General features: G+C 38.4%; 1 protein-coding gene across 2 annotated transcripts in view; it reads left to right on the top strand.

The window, feature by feature from the left end:
• Positions 1–3,031: 3,031 nt before the first annotated feature.
• Positions 3,032–11,929, top strand: part of LOC144003904 (myosin-9-like) — a 39,963-nt gene continuing 31,065 nt past the window's right edge. For both annotated transcript variants that reach the window (XM_077500597.1, XM_077500589.1), the window contains exon 1: positions 3,032–3,307. The gene's annotated coding sequence lies outside the window, so the exon portion shown is untranslated. The remainder of the gene's footprint in view (positions 3,308–11,929) is intronic.

Genomic DNA, 11,929 nt, shown 5'->3' with positions numbered 1-11,929 from the left:
TTATGTCACATCAGTTAAAAAAAATAATACAAAAGAAGGAGAACGCAAAATCGACCCTGCTGAGACGTAGCTTAATCTTTGCCAGGTCTGTGTCCCTTGTTTGCTGTTAGTGATGACCCCTGGCTTCTATTTTGGCCATCAAAAAAAAGTAGGGATGTTCGATACCACTTTTTTTCAGACCAATACCAATACCGATACTCAGACCCTCAGTACTCACCGATACCGATACCAACTGCCGATACCAGTAGTACATTTTGACAAATAAAAAAAATCACTAAAGATATTTTTAAACAAAAATATTTCCTTTAATTTTGACACACACAAAAAAAAAACAGCACAGTCACTCTTCAATAGTCTTAACGCTCAAAATAAAACACAAAAATGCTCTTTTAGTTTAAGATTCACAATTTTGAAGTATTTCCAAACCGGTGAAGTTTTGGTGAAAAACTGCTGCAAGCTAGCGTCAGTTACAGGCAAGGAGGACTCACTTAACGTCTTCCCCCTCTGCCATCGGTCGCTTGTACTCGTCTGCGTCACGAGTACTCGAGTACTTGAAAAAAGGCTGGTATCGGCCCGATACCTGGTATCGGCCCGATACCTGGTATCGGTACTCGCCCATCTCTAAAAAAAGTAATGTCTCCCCTCGCAGTTTTCAAAAACATTTTTTTTTTGTCATGTGTTGTCAAAACTATCTATATGATCTGACAGGAGAAAATTATTAAAATCATCTTTTGAAAAATAATCCCACTCTGGTCTCATTTTATGCCTGTATTTTTTTTTTTTTATTATTATTTCAAAACTGCCTCATCAACCGCCTCATCTCATCCATCAATTCTCTTGACCGCTTATGTTCACTAGGATCGCAGGTATACTGGAGCCTATCCCTGCTGACTTTTGGGTGAGAGCCCTGAACTTGCTACATTCAAAATGTTTTTTTTTTGATAGTTTGGAGAAATATATTGTAATTATGAGGAATGGAGAGTAGCATTTAATTTAGTTAGAGATACTTTGGAGACTAGAGAGAGCTGTGCAATGGTCAAACTACAATACTCGAATTCTTAAAAAAAAACAAAAAAAGAGGGTGCTGAAAACTTGAGTAGTGGGCAGCTGGGCTTTTAGCCCAGTGGTTGTGCACTCAACTTTCAACCCAGTTGTCGGTTGACTTGAGGATATGGTCCTCAGGCAGGATTGTGCCAGATAAATCACTTGAGACGTATTAGGTTTATTTATCAAAATTTTTATTTTTCACGATTTATTGTTTTCAGTGGTGAGGTGTTTATTGTGTTCCAATGGAATTGGTTATAACAACACATCGCATGATTTATTTCGTTATCATGAGAAACTGTGTTTTCAAAGGCTGGAGAGAGGTTGTGCAAAAAAAAAAAAAAAGAATAACTGAAAGCCAAAAATATTCGACAACCTGTCATTTCTGAAAACAAATTAATAAATTCTCCCCCCAAGTGTTGGTGTATCGTCCAAGTTACACAAGCCCTCTTCCTGGTTCCACGAGCGCTTTCACCGTCAGCTGCATGTTGTTTTCCAAAAGTTACGGAAAAACATTATACAAACTGCCATTTGCGATAAATGAACATGTTCCAAATATTCCTGGTCAGCAGGTAGTTTCATGTGCACGTGAAGCTTCATGAAATGAACCCTTTATTGTACCAATTGGCTCAAGTGGTTGGATGCCCCTTAATGAAGATTCATCTTGCCATCACGTCATATGCTACCAACATAGTCTTATGCACGTCCTTGACTTTTATATGACTAGACTGTCAATAGGACCCTCGCGGCTCCATAAAAAACCCCAAAAACAAAAACAAATGACCATCGCAGCTGAAGCGTGAGGACAGCCATCGTATATTGCCACTTTTACTGATAACTTATTTTTTCCGCTGAAAACACTGTTATCAGCACGTTTTACGCTAGGATCCCTGTATGGAATTATGAGAGCCTTGCCAAGCACCAACTTCACTGTTTGCATCGACCAGCACCAAATAAGCGGCATTGACTAGTTAGTCTGTGATGCACGTTTGTGAGGGGTTGCGAAGTTCATCAAGGACACGCTATTAGCTTGAAAACTGCAAATCCCACCTCAGAGAAAAATCTTTTATATTCAAAAATGCAATTAGCATCTAGAGAAAATATGCAACAAATAACGAAACTTTATATGGGACCCATAACGGTAAATATATTTTGCAGTATAAGTTTGAAAACTAGTACTTTCTATTTTTTTTTTCTTAGAAACGATTATTACCTTTTGAATTCTAATGAATGTCAAATATTCATTATTATATCAGTAAAATATATTGATTTTCAAAATCCATTATTGATCAGTTTATATGAAAATTACCCATATACATTGACAATTCCGAGCTAACTTCACAAGTCAAAAATGGTGGTCAACTCGGTGAAAGGAAGCTATGTGCTCATTGAAAAGCATTGGATTTTGGATTGGAATTTGATTTGTGAGGATTACTTTCAAAATGTGATGAAATGTCATTTCGTTTGACTACTATTACAATCTGCCTGGTTGTATGCATAGTCACAGCAAAGCCAATAAAACACACCATATCCCCCCCCCCCACAGCGTTAAAGGAAGCATTTGCATTGCGGAAATATCAGAAATGCCCGGATGTCAATACACATACCCCAGACATCCAAGTAGTAGTGTAGACCGGACTCATGACAGCTACTTATTTTGACTGAACATTGTGGTCAGACAAGACCCTGTTGACACATCGGGGGGAATCTGGATGATGCAGTCCCCTCCTGAGAGTGAGTGGTACTTATATGGTCATAACAATTCTTACTATGCACATACCTTTCTCATTAAACACGCTTTATCTCAACCCCTTCCTCCTCTAAGGTTTTTCAAGTTCAGCTTTTTTTGCCTGCTTGTTTGCCCCACCCATCTGCTGTCAACCGGATTTTTTAGAGGACGTGATTGGTCCACAGTGGAGCGCTAGCCAATGAACGGCATGGCTTGATTAAAGGGGAGGATTCAATATGGCCGGTGCCCGCCTCGCCTTGGACCGCACCCCAGTGGGCAACGTACACTACTCAACTAAAATTGCGAGAACCAGTTATCTGTAAGTGGAAGAGGGAGGGGAGAAGGAAGAGACGTTTGAAGGAAGAAAAAAAAAGAGAAGATTGAAAAACGCAGTGAAAGAGGGAGGAAGCGACCGCTTGTAGTGTAGCTTCAACTCCCGGCGAAACTGCAGCAGTCGACTGGAAAAAGAAAGTTTGACTCACGTCGACGCCGACTGAGCCACCATTACGAAGGCGTCCTGCACCTTTTAAGCTGGTAACAATTTTTTTTCATCACTTTTTGCTTCATGCCCTCGCCACGGTGCTCCTCCACAATTCAGTCACTTTGCTCTGCCGCCACTCTAGCTTACGAACCAGGAAGCTTGGCTTGCTAATTCATTGCGCCGCTGGTTTGGAATGGCACCTCATGGAACAGATTTTTTTTTTTAAAGAACGACTTAATTAAACCCTCAAATTCATTGATACAATTTGTAATATATTGATTTCAATATTCACATAAGTTTTCGTTGTTATATGCGAGGTGCAAGTAGTCAATTATTGCATCCGTTGTGGCAGCTGGCGCGAGCTAAAAAAGCCACACAAGGGCAGAGGCAGGAAGTGATTCTCTTGAATGAGGCCGGCCGGTCGAGAGTTTAGGTCCGACTGGGTTGGAAAAAAACGTACGGCGTATTTCGACTGCGCGTATATGCTCTTCGTCGGGTATATCATTAAGTTCTCTATTATTTAGTCAAGTGGCTGAACTTAGGTGGCGTGTGCGGTTAGTAACGTGTCTGTCTGGTGGTATGACGTCACTGGTCCACCGGCCGACCAGCCCAACCTCACCCCAAGCGTGTCACCTCAATGTTGGACTTTTATTTTTATTCTAGTTTTCATTTTAAAACTCTTGCTGAATGTCTTCAGTGGAGCATCAAACGCTAATACATTATACTCTGATTTGTCTCGAGGGTAATCTGATTGATTCTGATTATGATAATGTTGAATGTTGATGCTCTTCTGGTTGCAAATGCAAAATGGCACGGATAATATTTTGGGGATTGTAATTATGTGCAATGTATTTCTAGTAGTGCGTGCCAAAGACCATTCGGTCGAATGTTGTATTGTTATTTCCTTACTAAAATTCAGTCAAGCCTACTCAATGTCATAGCTCACACCTGTCATTTTTTTCTCTCCAAAGGGCAAAGTGGCTTGGTGCGCCCCTGCTATGTGTTTTGAAATGCATGTTATCCCCCTGTTTAAAACAAAAACAAAAAAAAAACACTCAACCTCACGTCAAAATCTGTAAACTGTATGCTTATTGCTCATATACGGTGTGCAATGTATTCAAAACTAGGACTACAACTAATGATTATTTGAATAATTAATCCTATTAAATCAATCAAATCAAGATTTAATTTTTCCATTTCGATCCCAGGCTTTCCCCAGAACTTATAATTGTGCGCACTGACTTCCCCCATCAATGAACGAAAAATAGTAATCGCTGAATGTTTTTTGCCTCCAACCCACCTTTGAAGAATGGGGTATATGCCACGGAAGAGACAGGACTGTTTTTTTGCACAACAGTTTGTTTCTGTTTCGGTTTTGCGACGTGTGTGCTGCGTCAAAAATACTTATGCTTCCGACTTTGTGCCCCTCGGTTGCGCGTTCGCAACCCGGACCGGAAATAAACTGATGTGCAAAATCACGTCCCGCCTCTTCCGTGGCATATACCCAATATGATATACGATTCGGACATGTAACTCGTCGTCATCAATAATCCTACTATTAATCAGAATGTCGCGTTTAAACTATTGGTGACACATAGAACATAATTTGGGAAATAACGTTTATGGGTTGACTTCCCCTATAACGTTACAACAACATGGGTGTTGGTTTCAAACTCAGGCCCATGAGCACACACCTGAATCAAATGTTCAGGATCCTAATCAGGTTTCTGTAGAGCTTGCTGATAAGCAGATCTTTGAATCAGTTGTGTTGAAGGAGGGAAACATCTAAAACATGCAGGACTGCGTCCCTTGAGGAACGGAGTTGGTGACCTGTGACATATGTTCATCAGGTTAATAATTTTGATAGATCCGACGATCAAGCCATTGCAAAGTTTAATTGTGAGGATGTTAAAAGGATTTAAAAATGCTCCATTTAGACCAAAATGTCAATGTGTCTCTTGCTTTAGGACCATGTTAAGTAGGGGTGTGAATTGCCTCGTACCTGACGATTCGATACGTATCACGATTCATAGGTCACGATTCGATTCGATACCGATTAATCCCGATATGAATTTACAAGTCGATTGTTACGTTTTTTTTTGTTTTTTTTTATTCAATTTAGAAAATACCATTCAGTAAACTTGTACATGTACACTGTAAGATTTATATGAAAATGTATTATTTATTGATCTCAAACTTCAGTGTTATAACTGTGAGCCACTGTATTTAACAAACCGGTTGTAACCTTTTTCATGTTAGAACAGCATTGAAATAAAATAGTAAGGCTTAATGTTCCATTAACATAACATTCTTCCATACTTAAGGTGTGAAAGTTAGATGTTTTGTTGAATATTTTTTTCATCAAAAATGGATGTTAAAAAATCGGTTCAGCTGCCTATTGAATCGATTCGAGAATTGCGTGCTGTAGTATCGTGATATATTGCCGAATCGATTTTATTTTTTATTTTTTAACACCCCTAGTCGTGCTGGGCGATAAATCGAATTAATTCGATTAATTCGTCCATTTAAAGCACCACGATGTGAAAATGAGCTAAATCGTGAAATCGAGGTGCTTATAAACAAATATACATCCCCTCCGGCTCGCGTCTGCTTACGCTCGTTGTTTTGGGGTCCTTCGTTTGGTGGCTGGAGCGCTTGCTGATGATGTCACCCTACTATAGCAAAGCTGCGGTATGAGACGTCATCGGAAGGCGCACAGGACGGTCAGGACCCCGCGACAGCCGTGCAGGCATTTCACATATTACCGCCTGTTTTATTTTTATTTCCCCCCCCCCCACTCACACATACACGGCGAAGTGAACCCATGCTACCCGGACCGAAGGCAAGTGACACCGAAGGCAAGTGACATTATGTGCCACACCTCCACTGGAGCCCCCCCCATCAGCGCCTGTTTGCTAACGCTACGCTACCACTCGCGTTCATTATGTCTGGTGCAGAAGACGAAGAGTTGCTGTCTTCATGCGGTATCGTAATTTGGTAAATAAATAGCACATGTCGAATTGCACGTGAACATCCCCTCATGTCGTATTTTCTACTGGAGAACTGGGAATTTGTTTTCATACCCGAGTTTCCGAGCTGAGTGAACTTTTCAAGTTTCAACACGGCGGAGAGCGCACAACGATTTGTGAATGGTAAGAAATATTAACACTTATAAAGGCCGCTAATGTCTGCTAGCACAGAAGGCTGTTTTAGAATCTACACAATTACGTAAATTACACAATTTTGCTATAACAACAAAATCACATGAACAGAACTTGGTTGTAATTAGGAGTTTCCGAGTGGTAACGTCCATCTTTCCCATAGCACGTGAAGGCAGGATTGAGGGACTCGTGTTTACGTCTATTTTATGGAATTGGAGAGTGACGTAGAGCAAACTACAAACGTGTGCAAGGTTTGCCGAACAGCTGTAAAACGAAGAGTAAGTAGCAGCAGAACTAACCTCTTCCAGCACTTGCGCTAAATGCATCCGAAAGAATTTGAGCTTGAGTTGAGCTTGTCTTTTGCCAGATTCAGTTGACAGTCTAGTTTTTTTTTTTTTTGCGAGGAATTTGAGTTTAATTAAAATCAAAGGTGGTGCTGATTATTATGAGCTGTTGATCTTGAAGTTATGTTATACAAATGTTATTGTGAGTTGAGCTGTTTTGTAACATTTAAGTTGAACAAAATGCTATGAGTAGCTTTTTTATTTTATTTATACAAACTGTGGCATTTAGGTTATGCAAAAACTAAAAGTAGCTTTTATTTTTATTTTTTTTATTTTTTTTTCCATAAGCTATTTATGGCATTTAAGTTGCGCAAAAGCTGTGAGTAGGTTTTTTTTTTTTTTGCGCAGCTATGTGGCATTTAAGTTAAAAGACATGAGGATATTTATTTGCACAAGCTATGTATGTTAAATTTACGTTAAAACTGATTTAAAATCAGTGTATGCTATTGTTTGAAAATTTTGCACAAGATTTATTTTTGAATAAATCAAACCTTGTTTATTATTTTTTTTTTAACCAATTTTTTAAAATTGTTTTTAAAACATTTATTTTTTTTTTTTTTTTTTTTTTTTTTTTAATTAAAATTGATTCAAATCGGAATCGTCTAGAATGTCAGAAAAAAATCGCCCAGCCATAACCCCTAGCATCAAAATGCACCTTTTGGCAAGCTCAGCGCTTTGGAGTAGCACTTGTTGAAAGTAGGTGAATGGGTGTGTAGGCAGTGCCTTTTAAAATGATCATGCAAATTATCTCAAGTAAAAACCAGTTTGTCTTGTGATTGCTACAGTTGGCTGTGACAGTCAGTCATTCTATCAAGAACTAGGTGTTTTTCAGGGCATCAAAGAATTTTAAATTTAAGATAGGAAATCAATGTCCACATTTCCTCAATTTCAGATATTTTTCTTTAAATAAATTAATGCTATTGGACTGACCAGCAAATGAGTGGTTGTCAACTTTTTTGGCGTTTGTGGTCCTGGACCCGCTGCATATTTTTGATTAGGACACGGGTGTAATAAGTCTTAATTTCATCTGCCTGTTTTAATGCTTTTAAACCAGTGAGATCACCATATTGAAGGCATTTTGATGCATATAATTTGGCAAGTGATGGTTTGGAAAATAGATGGGTGGTTGGATGAATGGAAGGTTAACGGTGGAAAAGTCCATTGCAGTAGCTGGATTTTGTCAGACGGTATCATCTGAACTAAAGCATTTAGTCCACATGTAATGCACACTAGTTTAAACCATTGAGAATACTTTGCTCTTTGGGTTTAATCTGTTGTTTCCAGGTGTTGCGAGTCATGAAATACACACCGCTAATACATTGTGCAGTGGGTTTTCTGGAAGCAAGCGCTTTTGGCACTTCTAATGCTGTTCGAGAGCGATCCCCCTTCTGAGAATTTTGCATTACCTCATTTTCTTATAGGCCATTATTTATAATAAAAACTGAGTCCCTTGGATAAGTTTATTATGGTTACTAGTTAGGTGGACAAAATTTAAATGCAGACCTGCACACACCAAGGTTCTTGTCATAGTGACTGCATTTAAACCGCAGTCATACTCTGCTAGATTTAATTGTTTTTAGCACGTTGGCTCTTAGAATTTGATTTTATTTATTTATTTATTTATTTTTTAATGTGAGTGTGTGATGGGCATAACTCATTTGGACTAAATCTGGAAAACTTGTGATATTTATAATAGCCCGGAAAAGGGTATGTCAGCAACTAGGGCCGCACAATATATCGAAAAAATATCGATATCGCGATATTGGCCCTTGCAATATGCATATCGCAAAGGCACGCAATAAGTTTTATATGGAATTTCATGCTTTTTATATGAAGTTGACCAGTCAGATGCTAACTAAAATGTGCATCGCCATTCAATAGTTGAAAATGATCAAGACATAATTGCAATTAATTAACTAAGATTACATGAAGGTTGCTTATTTTGCCCCATGAAAAATGTTTTTCTTTCATTAGGTAATAAAAATGTAATTCCTTTAGGTAAATGTTAAATATCGCAATAATATCGATATCGCTATGTTCAGCAAGTATATCGCATGTTTTTCCAATATCGTGCAGCCCTATCAGCAACATTGTGCCAAAACTGTCGAGCCATTAATTGGAGCCAACTCTTCTGTGTATAGTAACCGTTAATTTAAACTCTTTCCTAAAACAAATCGTCAATTTTATATTGAGCGATTATGATTTTTTTTTTATAGTACTTTTCTTAGAGATATTTTTGTATTGGGTGTAGTAGCGGCCATTTTTGAACAATCTTGATTGTGACATGTTGCGTGCTGGAAACGTGCATAAAACCACATGGCTTTTTGTGTCTCACTGCGAACATCCAAGGAGGAATTGCGCCCTATAGCAAAGAAGCACTTCTTCAAAAGCGGCACAGCCTATGGGCGACTTAACTTGCCAAAGATGTGTGTCCAGCTGAAAGTGAAGATGAAACTGTGGCCGAGGAGGAGGATGCAATGATTCAGCAGTCCTATAGCGAGTAAAAGTTATGGACTGTCCATAAATTACATATTCAAGGGTGATCAATTTACCATTTGCGTATGTCACCCTGGAATATGTCATTTGTGGATGGTCCCTAACCTGGATGGTAAACATCGGGCCTGCATTTTGTTGCGTGTTTACCCCTACGTTAGGAGACGCCACCCTCAAAAGGAAGGACATGAAACCTAACATGTGGCAACAGTGGGTGACAGAAGATGGCATTTTTCTTGCACATTGCATCAGCAAACTCACATTCAAATGATCGAAGGTGGCTGTTGAAACGCAATGGATACGTCATCACGTGACTCGATAATGACGCTGCCCAGTGTATGTTATTTTGATACTTAATTGGCTAATCGAATACTGGAAAATGAGTTTTCAGTGGTGTATTGCTTAAGGATGCTGAACTTTTTTCATTGTTTTATGGCACATTTAATAACTTTAAAAAGGATTTAATAAAAAATTTATTAAACACAAGACCCGGTAGACGTCGCGTATACGCAACACACAATTAGAATTGCTAATGCCTAGGCAAATGTTTGTAGCGGTGAACTGGAAGGATTATGCTGCATAGTTTCACAGTAACACGACCAAATATACCTCGAGAGAGATCCTCCTTCAGATGAGTGTGGCGCCTCTTGATCTTCAAGCTTGAAATGAATCAAAGTCACTGGCCGCCACAACGGTTGTTCACAAGTCAGAACACACGCCACAACAACATGCCAAGGGCCAACCTCAATATCCAAAGCCTAACCTATAATATATACAGCAATATTGTTGGGCTTTTATTTTGATGTTGGCCATACAATGTGCCAGAAGCACTCCACCACAATGCACAGGATGGACAATCATTGTGGTGGCTGGTAGGAGTGTGCTCAAAAAATCGATACGGCAATATATCGTTACAATACACGTATCGATACGCAGGCGTCAAAATCGATATTGCTCGTTAACTTTAAATAGGCAGTTAACGTTTGCCTTTGCAGCTTGCACTGTAACTAAAAAATAAAAACCAGCAGCGTCTTTGAAGTGAATTGCCTTCAATTAATGCAAAAACAGCTCACCAGTGATTGGACACTGTCTTGCTAAGAAAATTTAAAGCAAAGGAAGAATATCAACATTTATTTACTTATAAACTTAACATGGCACGTACGTTTCTTAATGTACCACTTTTCCTATATTTTGTTTAAAAACGAAATAGAATGTGTGACATAAAAAAATGTTTTTATTTCCCTAAATATTTCAAATAAGCATATTTTAGAGCTGTAATTTTAATACTTTGATATTTTTGCTCATATCGGCTCATGCCTATTAATACATTTTCCTTGCTCTGCAGTGCGTACACATTTCGACCAGACATGCCGCTTGGTGGTAAACGAGAAGAGCTACTAACAAAAACATTTTTGTTGTCCAGCATAATAAACATATCCTTTAGGTATACATATGGCTGTTATTATAAAATGAATGTAAAATATCAGGATACGTATCGCCTTGAAGATCAAGTATTGGGATACATATGTATCGCGATACGTATCGTATCGTGACCCCGTATCGTATCGTGAGGTTGGCGGCAATACCCAGCCCTAGTGGCTGGCTAGTCTTCTCTCTTTTACGCCATTAAGGCCTAAAGTGCCTGGCAAAACATGCCTCTAAAACGTATGGGTGACTTTAGAATCACACCCGAAAATCTGAACTTTTCCTAGAAATTAAACACATTACCTACAACACCTACTAGATAATTGCTATCTCAGCCCCTGAAGTAAATAGAAACATAATTCCAAAAAACATTTGACCATTGTTTCCTCTCTTTGTAAGCACTTGGCTTTTTGGGGTACTTTGAAGAGCAGAAGGGTACATTTGAAGTAGGGGTGTTTAAAAAAAATCGATTCGGCGATATATCGCGATACTACATCGCACGATTCTCGAATCGATTCAATTAAAAAAAAATCGATTTTTTTTTTTGTGTGTGTGAATCGATTTTTAAACTTCCATTTTTAATGGAAAAATATTCAACAAAACGTCTGACTTCGGGTTAGGATTCACACCTTGAGCATGGAAGAATGTTATATGAACGGAACATTAAGCCTTAATATTTTATTTTAATGCTGTTCAAACATGAAACAGATTACAACCTCTATAAGACTGAAATTTCAGATAAATAAATAATACATTTTCATATAAATCTTACACTCTACAAGCTTACTGATTAGTATTTTCTAAATTTGAATGAAAAAAAATCGCAACAATCGACTTATAAATTCGTATCGGGATTAATCGGTATCGAATCGAATCGTGACCTGTGAATCGTGATACGAATCGAATCGTCAGGTACTAGGCAATTCACACCCCTAATTTGAACAATGAGTTGCTCTGGCATATTTACATGGTTTAGTTTTTCCTGCAATTATCTGAACCGCTTTTTGTAAATTAAAATTTTTCTGTAAGTCTCGAAGGCTCGTGAATTTATGGGGAAAAAACTGTATTGAAAGTAGCGGTGTTACAAATTGATATTGGGCTTGAAAAGGAAAGTAGATTCTTGTACCTACAAGGTGCTTCTCCCAACTTATAATTCCAAAAAGTATAGCTGCCTATCACATTCACAACTGTACGGTAACTAGTTTTCAATTTATTTTAAATGGGAGATGGTTAACATAAATGCTAGCAGTAT

The sequence above is a fragment of the Festucalex cinctus genome, chromosome 1 (assembly GCF_051991245.1).
Source record: "Festucalex cinctus isolate MCC-2025b chromosome 1, RoL_Fcin_1.0, whole genome shotgun sequence".
Classification (NCBI taxonomy): domain Eukaryota; kingdom Metazoa; phylum Chordata; class Actinopteri; order Syngnathiformes; family Syngnathidae; genus Festucalex; species Festucalex cinctus.
Note: the sequence above shows the minus strand (reverse complement) of the source record. Positions and strands in the feature narration are given on the sequence as shown.